The sequence below is a fragment of the Panthera onca genome, chromosome D4 (assembly GCF_046562875.1).
Source record: "Panthera onca isolate mPanOnc1 chromosome D4, mPanOnc1 haplotype 2, whole genome shotgun sequence".
Classification (NCBI taxonomy): Eukaryota; Metazoa; Chordata; class Mammalia; order Carnivora; family Felidae; genus Panthera; species Panthera onca.
In genome coordinates this window covers 3241204-3261286 of record NC_138351.1, presented here as the reverse complement: position 1 = coordinate 3261286, position 20083 = coordinate 3241204, and the positions used below count along the sequence as shown (strand labels likewise).

General features: G+C 48.6%; 1 long non-coding RNA gene across 1 annotated transcript in view; it reads left to right on the top strand.

The window, feature by feature from the left end:
- The window catches only part of LOC144614000 (uncharacterized), a 32654-nt gene extending 12911 nt beyond the window's left edge, over positions 1-19743 (top strand). The window contains exons 2-3 of the long non-coding RNA XR_013551534.2: positions 17289-17396; positions 18845-19743. This is a non-coding gene — a long non-coding RNA (uncharacterized LOC144614000). The remainder of the gene's footprint in view (positions 1-17288; positions 17397-18844) is intronic.
- Positions 19744-20083: the final 340 nt, after the last annotated feature.

The window sequence follows — 20083 nt, the reverse complement described above, 5'->3', positions numbered from 1 at the left end:
TACAAAAATATTAGGCCACTTTCGTGCCCCGCAACTCAGTGTGGTTGCATTTTGGACGGTTTCCATCGCTCCGTCTTGGCTAACCTTTCCTCTGAGTTGTCTAAGATGCTGTGAATCCCATCGGGGTAGTTTTCATCCTAGACTTGTATTTTCGTTTCTTGAAGATCTTTCTATTCAGGTCCTTTTTTCTATATCTCTTTTGTACACATGCGTTCCTTCCCGCCACTTGCACATTTGGAAAATATTGATCTCAGCTGTCGTAACACCCTCGTCTTCTAACATTGGCATCTTTCTGGATCTGTCTCTATTGATTGATTTTTCTACTAATCATGAGTTATATTTTCCTGCTTCTTTGCATATTTGGTAATATTTTATTGCATGACAGATATCATAAATATGTCCTTGGGTACAGGGTTTGGGTTTTGTTGTTTTTTGTTTTGGTTTTGGGTTTTTGTATCCCTTTGAATATTCTTAGCCTTTGTTGTGGTACACACTGAAGATGCTGGAGAGGATTTGGCCCTTCTGAGACTTGTTTACTCTGGAACTAATCAGTCCCCACTGCTAAAACAATACCCTTTTTCAACACGCTGTTTTGGGGGAGTCTTTCCAGTCTGACTGGTGGAACGTGAGTTGCCCTCGACTGTATGAGCTTGAGGGCTGCTCCACATGACTGATCTTTCTCTGGCCTCCGTCCCCTCAGGTACTCGCACTTACCAGAACCAGGTCAAGTCTCTGCAGACAGATTCCTAGAGTTGTCTGTGATCTCTCCTCCGCAGCACGCTCCCCTGTGAAGCCCAACTCCCTTGGCCACCCCAATCACAGGGTTCCACCACTCCCTGGTTACACCTGGGCCCCCTCCCGGTTCCACGGCCATCAAACTCTCTAGGCAGTAACCCAGGGGCCACTGGTTGGCAGAGTTGTTTCCTATATTTGGTCTGTTGTATGGTTGGGTGAGGCAGAGGATACAGTCTGTGCCATTACCCCACTCTTCCGAGAAAGAGAACACTCCTGTTGTGGTCCATCCATGGCCAGTCCTCCGGGACCTTCCTGGAGGACCAGGAAGTGGACGAGCAGTGGACGAGGGGCCAGTGTCTCCACATCCCCACAACACCTAGTGTAGTATGTCTTTGATTATAGCCATCCCTGTGGGTATGAAGCGGTATCTCGTGGTGTGGGCGTGCATTTCCCTGATGGCCAATGATGTTGAACATCTTTCATGGGCTTATTGGTCATTTGTATATCATCTTTAGGAGAAGGTTGATTCAACTTGTTTGTCCATTTTAAAATTGTATTATATATCTTTTATATATATATATATATATATATATATATATATATCTTATATACATCTTATATATATATGTTATATATATCTCTTATGTATATCTTATATATTATATAAAATATATTATATATATCTTATTTTTATTTTGAAACAATTTTAGATTGAAATGCAATTATGAGAAGTAACAGAGAGGGGTGCCCAGGTGAGTCAGAGGGTTGAGTGTCTGACTCTTGATTTCCGCTCAGGTCATGATCTCACAGTTCGTGGGTTCAAGCCCTGCATCAGGCTCTGTGCTGATCGTGCAAAGCCTGCTTAAGATTCTCCCTCTCTCCCTCTCTGTCTGCCCCTCCCCTGCTTGTGTGCGCGCGCATGCTCTCTCTCTCTCCCTCTTTTTCTCTAAAAAAAACAGAGAGAGAAAGAACACAGAGAGACCCCATTTCCCCCCAAGGTAACATGTTGCAAGACCATAGTATAATATCAAAATCAAGACATCGACGTTGGTACAGTCAAGATTCAGAACATTCCCATCCCACCAGGATTCCCCTTGTTTCCTTTTTTGTGACCACACTCACTTCCCTCCCACCCCTAACCCCTTCCCAACCCCTGGCAACCACTAATCTGCTTTTGCATTTCGATAATTTGTCGTGTCAAGAACATCATATAAATGGAATCACACAGTACGTATCATTTTGGTATTGAGCGTCTTTTTCCTTTGGCCCATCTCCTGGGAGTTACCCCCAGGTCGCTGAAATACTCCGTTCCTTGTGACTGCTAAGTAGAGCTCCAGGGGATAGAAACACTGCAGCTCATCTGACCATTCAATCATTGGAGACATCTGGGTTGTTCCCAGTTTTTGTCTGTTATGAGAAAAGTGGCTATAAACATTAATGTGCAGGTTTCTGAGTGACATAAGTCTTCATCTCTCTGGAACAAATGCCGGGGAGTACAGATACTGCATAAAACCTGTGGTTTAAGTTGTTTTAAGAAACTGCCAAACGGTTTTCCAGAGTGGCCCTACCACTCTCCCTCCCTGCCAGCCCTGTGTGAGTGATCCTTTTTCTCCTCATCCTCACCATTGTTAGATGTGGTCAGTGTCTTATGATGGCCATTCTGACAGGTGTGCATTGACAGCCCCCTGTGGCTTTAAGGTCCGTTTCCCTAATGGCTGATTATGCCGTGATCTGTATTAGCCAGGGCTCTCCAGAGAAATAGCACCAACACAAATATGTACTTAATGATGTCTTTATCTTCAGGAATTGGTTCCTACAAGTGTGGGGCTGGCAGTTCCAAAATCTGTAGGTCAGGCTGGAGACCCACAGGAGAGTCAATGTTGCAGTCTGAGGCCAAAGACTATCCGGAGGCAGAATTCCCACCTCCTTGGGCAGCCTCCGTCTATTTCTCTTAAGGCCTTCAACCGATTGGATAAGGCCCACCCACATCATGGAGGACAATCTCACTTACTCAAAGTCTGCTCAGTTAAATGTTAATGTCATCTAAATTATACCTTCACAGAAACGTCTAGACTGGTGTTTGACCAAATATCTGGGTCTGATGGGGTATTTATTTGCTAGGGCTGACATAAGAAATACCACAGGCTGGGCAGCTTTAACATCAGGAATTTGTTTTCTCACAGTTCTGGAGGCTAGAGGTCCAAGATCAAAGCATCAGCAAGTTGGTTTCTTCGGAGGCCCCTCTCCCTGGCCTGCAGGTGGCCTACCTCTGTGCGCGTGCCTCTGGTGTGGCCTGGTGTGTGTCCAGACTCTCTTCTCTTATAGGAATACCAGTCTGATTGGATTAGGACTCACCCTAATGGCCTCATTTTAAGCTAATCACCTCTTTAAAGGCCTCAACTCCAGATATAGTCACAGTCTGAGGTCCTGGGGAATAGAACTTCAGTGTGTGAATTTGGTGGTGATGGGGGGGAGGGTGCTTGCTTCAGCCTATAACACAGCTTAGCGAAGCATCTTTAAAATTAACCATCACGGGTTCGAGCCCCGCGTCAGGCTCTGTGCTGACAGCTCGGAGCCTGGAGCCTGTTTCAGATTCTGTATCTCCCTCTCTCTGACCCTCCCCCATTCATGCTCTGTCTCTCTCTGTCTCAAAAATAAATAAAGGTTAAAAAAAATTTTTTTTTTAAATAAATAAAATTAACCATCACGGCATCTTTTCACATACTTGTTTGTCATCCATACATCTCTTTGGTGAAATGTCTCTTGATGACTTCACCCATTTTCTGGTTAGATTATTTGGGTTTTTTAAATCGTTGTTCTATGAGTTCTTTATGTATTTTAGGTACTAGTCTTTTTCTGAATATGTGGTTTCTAAATATTCCCTCCCATTCTGCAACTTGTCTTTTAACCCTCTTAGCAGACTCTTTAGCAGAATAAGAGGTTTTAATTTTCATGCAGTCTAATTGTGTGTCCCTGGAAAGAGATACACCAAGGTCCTAACCTCGGTACTGGTGAATGTGCCCTTATTTGGAAACAGAGTCTTTGCCAATGTGATCAAGTTAAGGTGAGGTCATACTGGATTGAGGTGGATCTTAAATTCGAGACTGGTGTTCATGTACAGAGAGAGACACGTGAAGAAAGAGGATGAGAATGAAGTGATGTATCCACAAGCCATAGATGGATGGCAGTCGCCACAACTGGAAGAAGCAGGAAGCATCCTTCCCTAGAGACTTCGGGAGAACCGGGACCCTGCCAACGCTTGGATTTCGGACTTCTGGCCCCCAGAACTGTGAGAATAGACTGCTGTTATCTTAAGCCGCCCAGATTGTGGTAATTTGCTGTGGTAGCTCTATGAGGCTAATACACACTTAATCCAATTTTTCCTTAAGTGGGCAGTGCTTTTGGTGTCCAGTCTAAGAACTCTGTGCCTTGCCCCAGACCCTGCAGATTTTCTCTTATGATCTTTTTCTAAAAGTTCTGTAGTTTTACATTTTACATTTGAATCTTTGATCCACTCTGAAGGCATTTTCTATATGGTATGAGACTTAGTTTCAGAGTCATTTTGGGTTTTTTTCCCCTCATCGCTATCCAATGGCTCCAGCATTGTCTGTTGAAGAGGTTATTTTTTGTCTATTGAATTGCTCTCATACTTCCATGGAAAATTATTTGGGTGTATGTGTGTGAATCTATCCCTGGGTTCTTTATTATGCTCTGTCGATCTATGTCTCTCTCTCTCAATACCACACAGTCTTGATTGTTAGAACTATAAGTCTTGAAATCAAGTAAACTTATTTTCCTACGTTATTCCTTTCTCTATTCTAGCTCCTTTGCCTTTCCATATAAATTTTAGAATGAACTTGTGTATATCTGCAAATTATCTTGCTGGGATTTTGGTAGGAATTTCATGAAACTTGTGTATTGATTTGGGTAGAGTTGCCATTTTGTCAAATTCTCTGATCCATTAACAGGTATGTCTCTCCACTTATTTAGGTCTTTTATTTCTTTCATTGGCATAATATAGTTTTTACCATACAAATCCTATAATGTTTTGTTAGATTTACACGTACATATTTTTTTGAGTGATTTTGAGTAGTATTGTGTCCACATGCTTATTGTTAGTAGATAGAAATACAGTTGACTTTTGTATTAATTCTAGGAGGTTTTTTAATACCTCGTGATTTTCTACGTAGGAAATCATACCATCTACCAATAGGGACAGTTCTGTTTCTTCTTTTCTGATCTGTATGCCTTTAATCCTTTTCTTGTCTTATGTACTGCATAGAACTTCTAACATGGTGCTGAATAAGAGGTAGAGTGGGTATCCTTTCCTTGTTCCTGATCTTAAAAGGAAATCGCTGTCTTTTATTATTAAGTATAATGTTAGTTGGAGGTGTTTTTTTAAGTGTATTTATTTGTTTTGAGAGAGATAATTTATATGACAAAATGTTAAATTTAAAATTTATATGGAAAGGCAAGGGAGCTAGAATACCTAAAGGAATAACGTAGGAAAATTAGTTTACTTGATTTCAAGACTTATAGTTCTAACAATCAGGACTGTGTGGTATTGATAGACAGATAGACACACAGAGAGAAGGAGAGAGAGAGAGAGAGAAAGGGAGAATCCCAAGCGGGCTCTGCACTGTCAGCACAGAGCCTGATGTGAGACTCAAATGCACAAACCATGAGATCATGACCTAAGCCGAAACCAAGGGCTGGACCCTTAACCGACTGAGCCACGCAGATGCCTCAATGTGTAGGTTTTTATCAAGATACAAGCTAAGGAGGTTCCCTTTTACTCCTATTTTTCTGAGATTTTTTATCATTAATAGATGTTGAATTTTGTCAGAAGCATTTTCTGCATTGATTGATATGATCACGCGATTTCCTTTTCCTTTAAAAAATTTTTTTGATGTTTATTTATTTCTGAGAGAGAGAGAGAGAGAAACAGAGCAAGAGCGGGGAGGGGCAGACAGAGAGGGAGACACAGAATCCAAAGCAGGCTCCAGGCTCCGAGCCGTCAGCACAGAACCCAATGCAGGGCTCAAACCCACGAATGGTGAGATCATGACCTGAGCGGAAGTTGGACGCTCAACCAATTGAGCCACCCAGGTGTCCCTTCTTTTTCCTTTTAAAGCTGTTAGTAGTGGATTACACGGATTGGTTTTCCAACATTGAACCAGTCTTGCATCCCTGGAACCAACATTACCAGGTCATGGTGTACAATTTTTAAGCACACTGTAGAGTTCTATTTGCTATATTTTGTTAAGGATTTTTGTACATCTACCCATAAGGGATATTGGTCTGTGGATTTTTTTTTTTTTTTTTTTTTTTAGTTTCGTGTTTTGTATTTTCTTTATCTGGTTTTGGTATTAAGGTAATACAAACTTTATTAAATGATTTGGGAGGTGTTCTCACCTCTGCTGTTTTCTAGAATAGATTGTGTACGATTAGGGTTCTTTTTTTTTTTAATGTTTATTTATTTTTGAGAGAGACAGAGACAGAATGCGAGTGGGTTAGGGGCAGAGAGAGAGGGAGACACAGAATTGGAAGCAGGCTCCAGGCTCTGGGCTGTCAGCACAGAGCCCGATGCAGGGCTCAAACTCACGAGCCGTGAGATCATGACCTGAGCCGAAGTCAGATGCTCAACTGACTGAGCCACCCAGGCACCCCTAGGGTTCATTCTTTAAACATTTGGTAGAAGTCTCCAATGAAACCATTTGGCTCTAAATATTTCTTTATTGAGAGTTTTAAATTATGGTGTCAGTTTCTTTAGTAATTAAGGCTATTCAAACAATCCACTTCATGATGGGTGAGTCGTGGTGGTTTCCCTGTCCCTCCTGCTAAGTACAACCAAAACAACTGGACATTGTATGTGAAACAAACCTGGTGAGACTCCAAAGTGCAGAGAAGAAGGCCAGCTGGCAAGGGACCTCGGGACCCAAGGAACAAATCATGATGAGTCCCCTGAGTTTTCTTTTTGCCTTGTAATCAACCAACTATAGTCTAAATTTACTTAATTCTTTTTTCTTTCTCTTTCTTTCTTTCTTTCTTTCTTTCTTTCTTTCTTTCTTTCTTTCTTTCTTTCTCTTTCCTATTATTTTATTTCCCAGAAATGTATGTCTTTGTGTTTAGTTTCATTACATTTGAGAAACATCTTGGGGACCAGTCATCATGCTGGGTGTTGACAATATATCTACAACCCCTTCCCACAAACATTTACAATCTAGCCACAGCAACAGTTACAGCTAGTGTATTAAGGAAAATTTGGGGTACAGTAAGATCCACAGATCAGAAGGGGGTTCTGGCTGAACCGACCTCACATGACCATGACCTGTGGCTGCACATCCCCAGCGTCCTTGCTGCACAGGAGTGCCCATATCTGACAGTCTGGACACCTATTGCCATCGTCCTGTCTTTAACAAGAATCAGAAAAATTTTTTTCTTTAACAGGGCCACAGTCTTATAAAGTTTGGATTGGATTTCTAAGCTTTGAAAGGTTAGAAAAAAATCTAACTCATGGTTAGATTTTTCAGTATAAAGCTTGAACTAATGATTCCCTCTGATAGGGCTCAGGGTATCTTGGTGCCTGGGCATGTAGAACATTTTAAGCTGAAGGGATTTGAGAAATGACAGGCAGTAGACGGGTTCTCTGACCTCCCCTTTCCCTGAAGCTGGCTTAAGACCCTCATATGACTGGTGCCTTCCATTTGCCCTGAGCAGCAACGCTGAGAAAAATCTGGACGAACAGACCTTGATTTTGGCTTACTACACCGACCTCCCACCTCATCCTGTCTTGTGGCCCCACGACTGTCCACTCTTCATCAAACCTTGCACAAAAACACTCAGGCTTAACCATTTCCGTGGGTCTTCACTTCCTTACGCAGGCTCCTGTGTCATGTAGAACTTACAAAAACTCCATTTGTCTGCTTTTCTCCTGCTTATCTGTGGCATCAGTCTTTGCTTTCTTTTCAGGAACTTTTTTCTTCCCTTACGCTTTCTTACGGTAGCTATCTTGGATTTTTCATTGCGAGCTAAGTTATGTGAAATTAAATTAATGGCAACTTATTATTCCCCAAATAGAAGGCAGTCTAGAGACCTGGCTCCCTTATGGTTCTGCTGAAGGCTCCAATTCCAGCGAGAGTTGGGTTTGTTTGGTCTTCCAGAGTGGAAATCTCAGCAGTGCGTGTGCTCTGGAGTCTACTGGGAAGTGAAAAACAAAGCAAAACATGTTGATATCCCAGCCCTAGCCCAGAAATTCCTATTGCCGGTAACTGGCCTGAGCTCCCACTGGAGGACCCTGCCGCCTCCGTGGCGGGAGAGGAGCACTCCCTGGGGTGGGCCAAGCGTCTGGCCTCATATGCAGTGCTCCGGGGCAGGTGTGCTGGGGGTTGTTCCTGCCCAGTGGTCTGGAGATATAACTGAGAACAAAATCTTTTCGCACCCCAGAAAACCTCCATAAAGGCCGAAAAGAAAGAAAACAATGTTGTGGGGCGCCTGGGTGGCTCAGTTGGTTAAGCATCCGACTCTTGGTTTTGGCTCAGGTCCTGATCTCACGGTGAGATCAGAGTGGTTTCCTTCTGCCTGTGAGGTGCTTTCAGGGGGTTGTCTGTCACTTTTGGGTTTAGTGCTAATTTGATAACAACACTCTTTTTTCTCTCTCTTTTTTTAATGTTTATGTATTTATTTTGAGACACACACACACACACACGGCGGGAGCGGGAATCCCAAGCAGACTCCACGCTATCAGCACAGAGCCCAACGTGGGGCTCAAACTCACGAACTCTGAGGTCATGACCTGAGCCAAGAACCAGAATCCGAGGCTTAACTGACTGAGCCCCCCAAGCGTCCCCGGATTTACATGTTTTATGAAATGATTGCTGTTCAGATAGTCCACCTTCTTGTATAGACTCACTGCCTCCCAAAGAAATATATTTCTGATACAAACCCATCTTGTTGGCATCATCACTAGCACCAACTATTTTTTAAAATGCTATATGAGGGGCGCCTGGGTGGCTCAGTCGGTTGGGCCACCAACTTCGGCTCAGGTCATGATCTTGCAGTCTGTGAGTTTGAGCCCCGCGTTGGGCTCTGTGCTGACAGCTCAGAGCCTGGAGCCTGTTTCAGATTCTGTGTCTCCCTCTCTCTCTGACCCTCCCCTGTTCATGCTCTCTCTCTGTCTCAAAAACAAATAAATGTAAAAAAAAAATGCTATTTGATTGAATATTTTATTGTAAGGAAGCAATTTCATTAGAACCATGCACCTTATCTCTTTGCCGTAAAGTTTATCCTTTTACATATTCGGTATATTTTATAAAAGCAGACTTTGTCTCAGAGCATTGTGGATTCACAACAAAATTAGGGGTAAGGTACAAAGGATTTCCACAAGCCCCCCCCACACACACACACACCCATGCAGCTTCCCCACCATCAGCATCCCCACTGGATGGAGCGTTGGCTGTAGTCTTTTCAGCACCGAATGATATGCCATTCTCTGGAACCCTAGCTATTCTCTAAACGCGAGCTTCTTCCAAAATTTCTTTACAAGCTACCCCTCACATTAAAATGGATCAGAAGGCAAGTGTCTCACAGGGAGAGAGGGGCATTACTCCTAGGAGCACTAAATGGTAGTGCTATTTGATGTGGGAAACAAAGCCAAAAGAAAAAAGAATTTCCTTATGCCTCCAGCCGACTGACAAGGCCTTGGGACAGGCCAAGTGACCTTCCTGTAGGAGCTCAGCTGCCTGGATGATGACACTTTGCTGAGGGCAAAAGGCAACCTTAGGTTGACATTATCCTGACCGCTGGTATCCTGTAAATCTACTTTAACGTATAAAAATTCCTTTGTAAAGTTCTTTTATCTCTGCCCCCAAGATATATGTTGGTAATCATCCTCCAAGCGTGGGGCCACCTGATATAAATCTGATCTCGTGACTGAGTTTTTACGAAACAGTAATAAATGACCTTTTCCTGACAGCAGCTAGCCCCTCAAGGTCCTGGAAACCTGGCTTCCAAAATTCCTTAGAGACTTACACTGTCCCTGACCCCCTCCCAACCTGAGGGTACATAATCAGTCACCCCTCACAACCCCAGTTGTGCCCAGTGCAGCTCTTTCTGCCCACGGATCCTGTCCCCGTGCTTTAATAAAACCTCCTTTTGCACGGAAAATGTCTTTAGAATTCTTTCTTGACCACCCACTATGAACCCCAACATTTCCACATCACTATTTACTACCTTTTTGTTCTATTTCTCAAGGTGTTCAGAATCCCAATGAACAGCAGGTATGTAATTTATGGGGTGCCCCTTGGAGATGCCATTCAGTGACCTCCCAATATTATTAACCTAACCAGCACCTGGCTGTAGTGTTTCATTTTAAATGAAATAAGTTCTACCATACTTTTTTCAAAGTTCTTTTCTCCCTCCTCACCCTTCTTCCTGTATTGTGTTCATGCAGTATTTTCTTCACCTGCGGCTTTCTGTCTGGGACTGAATAAAGTTCGTTGTTTCAGCAAGATTGAAATTTCCTTTTATTTTTATTTATTTTAATGTTTATTTATTTTTGAGAGAGAGAGACAGTGAGAGCAGGGGAGGGGCAGAGAGAGAAGGAGACACAGAATCCAAAGCAGGCTCCAGGCTCTGAACTGTCAGCACAGAGCCCGACTCGGGGCTCAAACCTTGAACTGTGAGATCATGACCTAAGCCAAAGTGAGATGCTTAACCAACTGAGCTACCCAGGCACCTCAAGATTGAAATTTCCTTATCCACATATAATCCTTTAAAGGAATACACTCACCCCAAAATTCACAGGGTTCCTGTGGCTGCGGATTATTGCTGAACTCCTTTTGTAGCTAAGGAATAAAAAAGCTGGCATTTATGGGGTGCTTACTACGTACTGGGTGACGTGCTAAGTATTTCACATTGCTAAGTCATTCTGTTTTTACAAACAGACTTAGGAGGTACGGACAGTTATTACCTCTGGTCTGGATAATGAGTGAACTGAGGCCTGAAGAGAACCCACAACTCCTCAGCTGGAACAGACAGAGCCAGAATTAAAAAAAAAAATTTTTTTTTAACGTTTATTTATTACTGAAAGAGGCAGAGCATGAGCAGGGGAGGCGCCGAGAGATGGGGAGACACAGAATCCGAAGCAGGCTCCAGGCTCTGAGCTGTCAGCACAGAGCCCCATGCGAGGCTCAAACTCACAAACCGAGAGATCATGACCTGAGCCAAAGCAGGATACTTAACCGACTGAGCCACCCAGGTGCCCCAGAGAGGGAATTTTAAACACTGCAGTACTGGTGCCATACGGACCCCTGTCACCATGACTGTCCTCCAACCTGGGCAGCGCATCTGGCCACCATTAAAAATTTGAGGTTATTGGGGCGCCTGGGTGGCCCAGTCGGTTGAGCTTCCGACTTCAGCTCAGGTCATGATCTCACAGCTCGTGAGTTGGAGCCCGGCGCTCTGTGCTGACAGCTCAGAGCCTGGAGCCTGCTTCGGATTCTGTGTCTCCCTCTCTCTCTGCCCCTAACCCACTCTGATCCTGTCTCTGCCTCTCTCAAAAATAAACATTTAAAAAAAAATTTTTTTTAAATTGAGGTTATTAAGGGCTGTAGGGAACCAAAACACTCCACCCACAAATAAGCCACTTTGGCATAAGGATTATTTTGAGCTGAAGACAAGTGAGAAACAGCAGAGGCCAAAGCAAGCTCTCCGCCCTCCCCCCTCCCCACCGCTCCCCCGCTTGCGTCAAAGCTGAAGGTAAATCCGCATTTGCGAAGGTGTCTCCCGGGACGTCCGGGGACGATTCTACATGACAAAGCTGCTAAAGCAGCCGCCGCTGGGGCCAGGACACCTGTTCCTGAGCCCCGTCCCCTCCCCACAGGTGGGCTGTTGGCCGGACGCCACACGAGCCCCGCGGTGGCCGCCCCTTCGAGTGTCTGCCCAGCGGGAGAGCCCCCCAGGGAGCGCGGAAGCAGCTTTCCTGCCCCGCGGAGCTAACGCTCTGCTCACAGTGGGGCCGGGCACGCTCATCAGTGTCCGGGGGGCCGGGTGGGGGCCCAGGATACGGAAGAGCAGGCGGCACGGCCGGCGGCGGGAAGGGCGGGAAGCTCGCGGTGCCACCAAGGGGGGCCTCCTTGCACCTCCTGAGAGCAGGAAACGTTTATTCAGTCACCGAACCAAACTCCTGTTGCTAAGCCTGGGGCGTCGGCAGGGGTCCGGGCGCGGGGAACCGACCGGGTTAAACACAGCAGCAGGAGGCTTTATCCCGTGGTTAGGGAGGAGGAGGGGGTCAAAGAGGGAGGGAAGCCTGAGGTTTCCGCCTCCCTCCCTTCCCCCACCTGCCCTTCCAGGGCCCTGTCCCCCTCTCAGGCACGGGCTCCCGCCAGTGGAGACTCCAGACCCGGCTCGGACTGGGTGCTCCGTAAATGTTGGAGGACAGAAGAGGGGTCCCTGAGCTCAGGCCGCGGGGCGGGACGCGGTGGGGACCGGGGCTGATCCCCGAGCTCAGGCCGCGGGGCGGGACCCGGTGGGGACGGCGCGCGGGTCCCTGAGCTCAGGCCGCGGGGCGGGACGCGGTGGGGACCGGGGGCGGATCCCCGAGCTCAGGCCGCGGGGCGGGACCCGGTGGGGACGGCGCGCGGGTCCCTGAGATCAGGCCGCGGGGCGGGACCTCGTGGGGACGCGGCGCGGGTCCTGCAGGTGGAACCGAGAACCAGTGTGTGCGTCCCCCCGCCCCCACTCCCGTCTCGATTTTTGCATCTGTCGGGCTGGTTCGTCCCTGGAACAGGTTTTGGGGCACTCCCGGACAACCGGGGCAGCAAGTCCTCGCTGTCCCAAGTCACCGCACCACGAGGGAGGGAACACGCGGGTCTCCGCCTCCTCCGCTTCCGAAATTAAGCACGCGCGCACGCGGTGTCTGCGGATTTAAATCTGCTGCTTCACCGGGACTCTTGTGCCCGACCTTCAGACAGGCTCCTCGCTCGGCCCCTGAAGACGAGCTCGACAAAGAATCCTGCTGAGTCGGTTTAGCCCGGATTCCCCCGCGCGGATAGCGGACCCCTCACCCCACCCCGACGTCAGACCACGTTCCCGCCTGCCGCAAGCATCCCATCGGGCGGGGTTCGCCGGAACCCCCCACCTGGCTGGCGCCTGTGGGTGGTTTTCCACCCACCCACCCTCCGTCCCCCGCCTGGCCTGGCCCACACCCCCGCATCCCTGCAGCACCGCAGCTGGACTCTGCCCCCTGCCCCCTGCCCCCTGCCCCACGGCCTTGAATAACAGCTCCTCACCGTTTGATCAGGTGACACTTTTGGCTTGTTGCGGAAGGAAACCGAAGTCGCTTGTTTCTTCTCCTTTCATTCCTAGGAGTGACCAGTCTGTGCTTGGCAGGAAGAGGGGCTTCACCCCCAAATTCCTTCCTTCTTTGGTGCAGGCCAAGGGGCGCTTAGGAGACGGCAGTGGTAGGCAGGGAAGAATTCGCTTCCTTCTCAGAGCTGGGTGGGAACGCGTGTCTGTCCGTCGGCCCCTGGTGTCGTGGGGACATCAGCACAGGCGCCGGTTCCCTGCAGCTCGCCCCGGGGCTCCTCCACCTCGGCCTACTTGCTTGGTTAAGACTGGATTTGTGCTCATCTGCTTCCCCTTTATTTTTTTAACAAAACCTTCTGCAAACAGACAGGAAGGAGGAAATCAGAGCTAGATTGATTGATGAACAAACACAAATCGGGTAGGAATGTCGCTGCCACTTGTACGATTCACCATCAGAACTGTCTTTCTGCTAAGGAGATACGTCAGTTAAGCAGACAGGCTCTTCTGGTGCTGCTGAAGCCCACACTGGACTTTGTTTTCACCCCCACAAAGTACAGAGACAGCTTGCGGGCCAGAGCAGGAACTGGATCCCCTGGACGGTTCAGAGCATCATTCCTGGGGCCCCTTTGCAGGCAACGTGTGATCTCTACAGTTAGACTCTTTTGGATATCAAGTAAGATTTATATAGGAAAAGGGAATCGATGTGTTAATATAATCCAGTGTAACCCAACCAGGGTTGAGTTCTCTCCTTGGTGAGTCACAGATGGAAATTACAGCAGGTGAGCCTTCGCACAAGGAAACTTTATTTGCAGCAAATAAGGAGCTCGTGGAGAATAACTCCGGGAGCAAAGGTGGATGGGTCCCCTTTGTTTAGGATTAGGACGAATATTTAGGTAGGGAAGCCTCCTCACTGAACACAAAGGCCAGCATAAGTTCATGTGGTTCTTAAGGAAACACGACTGTACCTGTAAAGGAGGCTTGTGCTTTTCCCTGAGGGAGGGGGGAAGAATTTAGGGTTATAATGAGGTAAAGGGAACTGTCGGTCACTCTGTGGGTCACTGTAGGGTCCTTCTGTGCAGGTGCCAGGTGGGGATCCCGCTCACAGCTCACTCTGGTCTGGGTAGGTGCTAGTGCTTGGCTGGGGGCGGGGTGGCGTTCAGTTTCCTTGTTGTGCGGGTCCTCTGAGGTAAGAGATCAGCTGGACAGAAGAGTTTAAGGAAAAATGTGGGACGCAGATGATGGGTGGGGACAGCAGGTGAGCCACAGAGGGCAGGTCCCGGGGTCTAGCTGGAGAAGCCAGCACAGTTTACATTATGGCTTCAAAAGGTCTCTGTCAAACCAAATAGAAAATGTGTAAGATCATAAACTAACATTTTAGATCATCTTTCTGGAGTGTGATTTCTCCTTGGCCTGGAGCTTAGAAGCACGGGCCCAGGGGCGCCTGGGTAGCTCAGTGGGTTAAGTGTCTGACTTTCAGCTTTAGCTCCGGTCATGAGCTCACCTTTCGTGAGTCCTGAGTCCCACATCGGGCTCTGCACTGACAGTGCGGAGCCTGCTTGGGATTCTCTCCCTCTCTGCGCCTCCCCGACTTGGGTTGTCTCTCTCTCTCTGTCTTAAAATAAATAAATAAACTTAAAAATGTTTTTTAAAATAAAAAAAAAGAAGAAGCAGGGGCCCAGCTGTCAAGGAAAATTAAGAGAGAAGGGACAAGCTGGTATATGGGGTGGGGGGGGGGGGCAGGGAGGTGTCAGTGACCTTAAAACCACAGCCTTTATTCACTGAGGAAACCGAACTATAAATACCAGATCGGTTAAAAACCCGACAAAACAAAATACACTTGTTAAAAGAAAACCGCAGGCGCAGAATGGAGTCACTTATGTCAGGGTCCTCTCGTCAGTACGCCAGGACTTATCTAACCTGGCTGCAGTTTCCAACCCCAGAAATGTGACCTTCAACCAGTGGACACAGTTTCCTGGTCAGCACTAGGCGGTCCACTGATAGACCCTTTCTGCTCCCCCAGAAGGGCGGCCCTGCCCCAAACAATGCGTTCTTTGCTAATAATTTCCTTTCTTCTACTCCCTCTCTGCCTTGTTAAAAATGTTTTCTCTTCTGCGGTCTTACAGAGCTCCCATCCACTTGCTGGGTGGGGTGCTGTGGATCCACAAATTTTCATAAAGCCAATTTGATCTTTTAAATACTCAGCTCAATTTTTGTTATTTAACACAGACAATAGGTGATAGTGAATGTATAGTTATTTGGGGGAAACTACCAGGATTATTCTAGATATTAGAGCTTGCTGAAGGGTAACAGAATACATCACCCCAAAAGATGCCTCTTCGGCATGAGGACGATTTTGAGAAACAGCAGAGAGAGGATCTGGGAGTCCCCTTTGTAGGGGACAGTTGCCTTTTGTAAAGGAAATCGCCACTGTCCGGCTCCCTCTCTGTACCAGGAAGAGGATGAATCCAAACCACAGCAGAGTCTTAGTGGTGGGGAAGGCACTGACTTCAAGCCCTGTTTGCTGGCTGTGCTGGATCCTGGCCTCCCCGCCCAGCGTCTTCCTTGATGGTATTTTACCAGGCGGCATGGGCCATCCGGGGAGCTGGGTCCCTCCCACGTGTACGTGAGGTTCACATATGAATAAACTTGTTTTTATCTGTCTTTAGTTGCAGGGGCGGGTCTCAGCCAGGAACTCAGAGGGTAAAGGAGAATTATTCTTCCCCCTCTACACTGCTGAGCATACATGTAAGTTCACAGATGAGTCTCTAAATTAGTGATAAACATTAGCTTTCCAGCCTCAAGTTTCTGATTGCGGAAAGGAAAGAGGAAGGTTGGCTGCTCGAATTGTTGTTCTGTCCCCCACGAACGGGGGGTCTGTAGCTTTCACACTCCTTTCAGTGGGGACGGCTAAGGATTCTTTTGTCTCCTGTGTCCATGGAATAAGTGATCCTGTCCACCACCAAGAGCAAAGGCACACCTTCCTCTGCCTTTCACCCCGAGGGGCGCGTGGTCCTCACCTCTTGGGACAGCTGAGGCAGCCTGCCTCCGGCCAGAGGGAGCTGGGGGGATCCGGCACCTGCTCCCCGGCTCTCGTGCCCACAAGCTGACTTCCCAAGGGGCCGAAGAACAGGAAGCCACACGGGGGGCTCGGTCTTATTGCCTCTTGTGCTGGGGCATCACCCACACACCTTCCCCTTCGTAGACCCTGATGAAGGGGTCCCTGGGGTGCACCTCCTCCCGGGAGGAGCCTTCTGTTTTTCTTTGTTATGTCTTCAGGATGGCAAGGCCCCCAGTGGTGCTGTGCTCCATCACCCCTAAGGTCGCTCCGCAGAGCTCTCCGCCAGGAGCTGCCCAGCACCCGAGTTCTGGCCTCCGGCACCAGGAATGCACCGTCGGGGGCTGCGTTTGGCGCGTATAAGCCCCAAGAGTGGGCCAGATCACAAGGACTCATGTGAAAGGGGGGTGCGGCCAGCGGCCGGTCCCAGGACAGCTGTTGGTCTGCGCAGACACCCGCCGGGGTGTGTGCCCCTTTCCTGCCTCCCCAGACTGGAAACTGAGCAATTTCCACTTCTCCTCCTGAGCTGCCACCAGCAGCAAGACCAGCCCCCAGGAACTCGTCACAGGCCCGTTCTCTGTCTTTAGGTTTTCATCTCTCATAATGTCTTTTTTTTAATATTAGGTATTTTTTTTTAATGTTTATTTATTTTTGAGAGAGAGACAGAGTACAAGCAGGGGAGGGGCAGAGAGAGAAGGAGACACAGAATCCAAAGCAGGCTCCAGGCCCTGAGCTGTCAGCACAGAGCCCGACGCGGGGCTCAAACCCACGAACCGGGAGATCATGACCTGAGCCGAAGTCGGACGCTTGACCGACTGAGCCACCCAGGCGCCCCTCTCATAATGTCTTAGTTTTTTCCTTGCAGTAAAATGCAGGTAGCATAATACTTACCGTCGTAACCATTTTCAAGCCTGTGGTGCAGACTCTAAGTGCATCCACACGGCTGTGCGGCCACCACCGCCATCTGCCCACAGAACACTTAAATCTCTCAGAACTGAAACTCTGTCCCCACTGAACACCAAGTCCCCATCTCACCGGGTTTAATTTTGTGGTGAAGAATCTCAGTCTCTCCAAGTATGTGAGAGACTTTCGAACATCTGTGTGGTTCCCCAAATCATTTCCACACCCCACCTCCACCCAGTCTTTATAGAAGTATTTCTCTTGTAAACCGTAGGTTCTTTCTTTCGCGCAGGGTGGCCTGTGGAAGTTTGTCACGGGAAGCTCAGTGGCTGGTGGCATTTTGCACTGTTGCTTCGGACGGAGGTCATGTCCCCGCAGGGATCTTTCCAGTGAACTTTGAGTAAGAACACAGGGGCCCACCGGCCCACCAGCACGCGTCACATTGGGGTGTGTGGGCAGGGAGCCTGGGGTGAAGAGGGCACAGGCACCACTGAAGACATGAGTCATCGGTCTGCCATTCTTTTTAGCTGCTAACATGGTTTTCTACGGTGCTAAGGGGCCATAGTTAATTTAAATCCCCGTCTGACGGACACTTAGGTGCTTCCAGCTTTTACTATGATGAAACATCCACTTACACCTGAGTGCTTCTTTTTGAGAGATGTCATTGCTGTCATATAGTACACATCCACTTAAAATTTTTTTTTAATGTTTATTTATTTTGAAAGAGAGAACACAAGTGGGGTAGGGGCAGAGAGAGAGAGAGAGAGAGAGAGACCCAAGCAGGCTCCATGTTGTCAGCGCAAAACCCAGCGTGGGGCTTGAACTCACAAACCGTGAGATCATGACCTCAGCCGAAGTCGGACGCTTAACCGACTGAGCCACCCGGGCGCCCAACAAAAGATTTATTTTAATGCATACAATCCACTGTGTTTTTTTTCTAAATTTTACATGAATGGTATCATAGAAGTCACAAAGTCAGCAGCTTTGCTTGGTCCGCATTCTGTTTTCAAGCTTTATCCAGGGTGGTCTGTGTGGTCCTGCGTTGTTTTCATTTTGTGCGCTGCTTGTTAAGTGAGCTACGCATTGTCTGATCCGCTTCCTGCGTTCATGCAGCCTCCCCAGACCCTGCCGCGTGGGCTGTCCCTGTGTCGGTGCCATGTGAGGGCCTCCCTGCCTCCCCGGGCTTGTCCTCACGGCTGGGGCTGCTGGTGCAGTGGGCGAACAGAACCGGCTCAGCCACCACAAGGATGAGGACGGGAATGGGGCTCAGTCTCGGCACGTCCGGGATGGGGGTGTGCCTGTGAGGCAAGGCCAGAAAGGTCTTGGTCTGACTCCTGGATGAACCTCAAGGCTGGAGGAGAGGAGAGGGACAGGGCAAGAGAGGGGCAACCTCGGGGGAAGTCCCCTCCACGCGTTACATTTGAGAAGCCTCTAGTCCTTGGTGGGGTTCAGAATACATGACCCCATATTGATAACTCTGAATTAAAGATGCTGGAGAAACAGCCCACGAAGGAAGGACACTCCGACCACCTCCCTCACGCCACCCTCCTGACCACGGAGACGAATCTCCCCTGCCAGAGGCACCCTCCCCACACAGGAGGCTGGTGGGAAGTCGAGGGATGGAGGCTGTGTGAACAGACCTCTCCTCCGGTTGTTTAGGACCCCAGCCCAAACCACTGTCAGTGGTTCACAAATTCCCCGTTCGTCTGTCTAAAAGGCATGAAAGTCGCCTGCTTGGTCACTTGTTCGAGTCTTCTGTCTTCGTGGGGCTCCCGCGCATACATATTTACCTACGAAATTGAATTCCTTTCCCTCCTGTAATCTGTCTCATGTTGATCTCATCCTTAGGGTGGTCGTGAGAAGGACCCAGAAGAGACCCAGCATCACCGTGTCGTTGTGGGGAGTCCCCATACTCCAGACCTTGTCCCTCAGCAAACGTCTGACGTCCCGGAACAACAGTCTTCCAGGCCGCCCATGAGCTTTCTCTGCCTGGAAACGTGGACCCACGTGCCCTGGGTCCTCTGTGGGGGGGAGAAGAGACTCAGAAACACCCAGTGGTCGTCGAGCCCACTGTTGTCACGGGGGAAACACATTTGCTCTATTTTTGTGAGTTCACACTGGCCTTTCCAATTTGAATTTGGACACGTTTTTCTCCACGACACATTCAGTGAAATCCTAGAGCCCCAGGCAAGGCTGTAACTGTCTACATGTGTTACCCCCACCCCCCCCCCATCGCTTGGCTGCTCCGACAATTTGTTGGAAAGTGTAGTAAATACTGCACAAAAAGCATGTTATTAAAAACTGCAATCTAGGTCCTTTATTTCTTTGACTATATGAAAACCATTTTTTAGAAGTCTTGCACGCTGTGCACCAGCCCTGCAGAGGACTGGCTCTTCTCACCATGCGCTCCTGGACGGGCTGGCAGGACAGCCAGGCAGGGTGAAGTCCTGATGGCTCAGCCCCCTGCATCTCTGCCGGCTCCGGAGCTGGCTGGGCCTTGTCTGTTTCTGCAGCCGCCTTGCTGAGGTTTAGTTCACATACTTTTGAGGGGAGGAAAATGCCTTCCCTCTGCACATTGTACGTTCACTGGCTGGGACTCTGAGTTAGACCGACAAAGCACAGATGAACCAGAGAGGGACAAGCAGAAGTCCAGGCCTGGGAGCTCCCAGAGATGGAGAACGCAAAGAGGTAAAGCGCTCATACAGTGCGTCCACAGCACAACAGTAAATCATGGAGAAGTGACAGGACTCGGGGAGGACATTGGGTTTCTAGGGGCGGCGACACGTGGTGGGGGCAAGTGCAGGGAGGTGGGATGGGAACGAGTGTAGGGAGGTGGGGTGGGGTGGGGTAGGGGCAAGTGCAGGGGTTGGGGTGGGGGGAAGCAGCGGGGGGTGCTTGGGGGCAAGTGCAGGGGGGTGGGGTGGGGTGGGGGGAATCGACGGGAGAGGGGAGCTAGCTGCAGCCCGCGTTCCTCTGCTGCGTCTCGGGGCTGCTGTGGCTCACCCCCTTCCCTGCCCGTATAGAGGGGCACAGGCTGCCTGTACAGATTTATGTCCTGCTTTTAGGCAAAGGGGGGAGGGCAGAGAG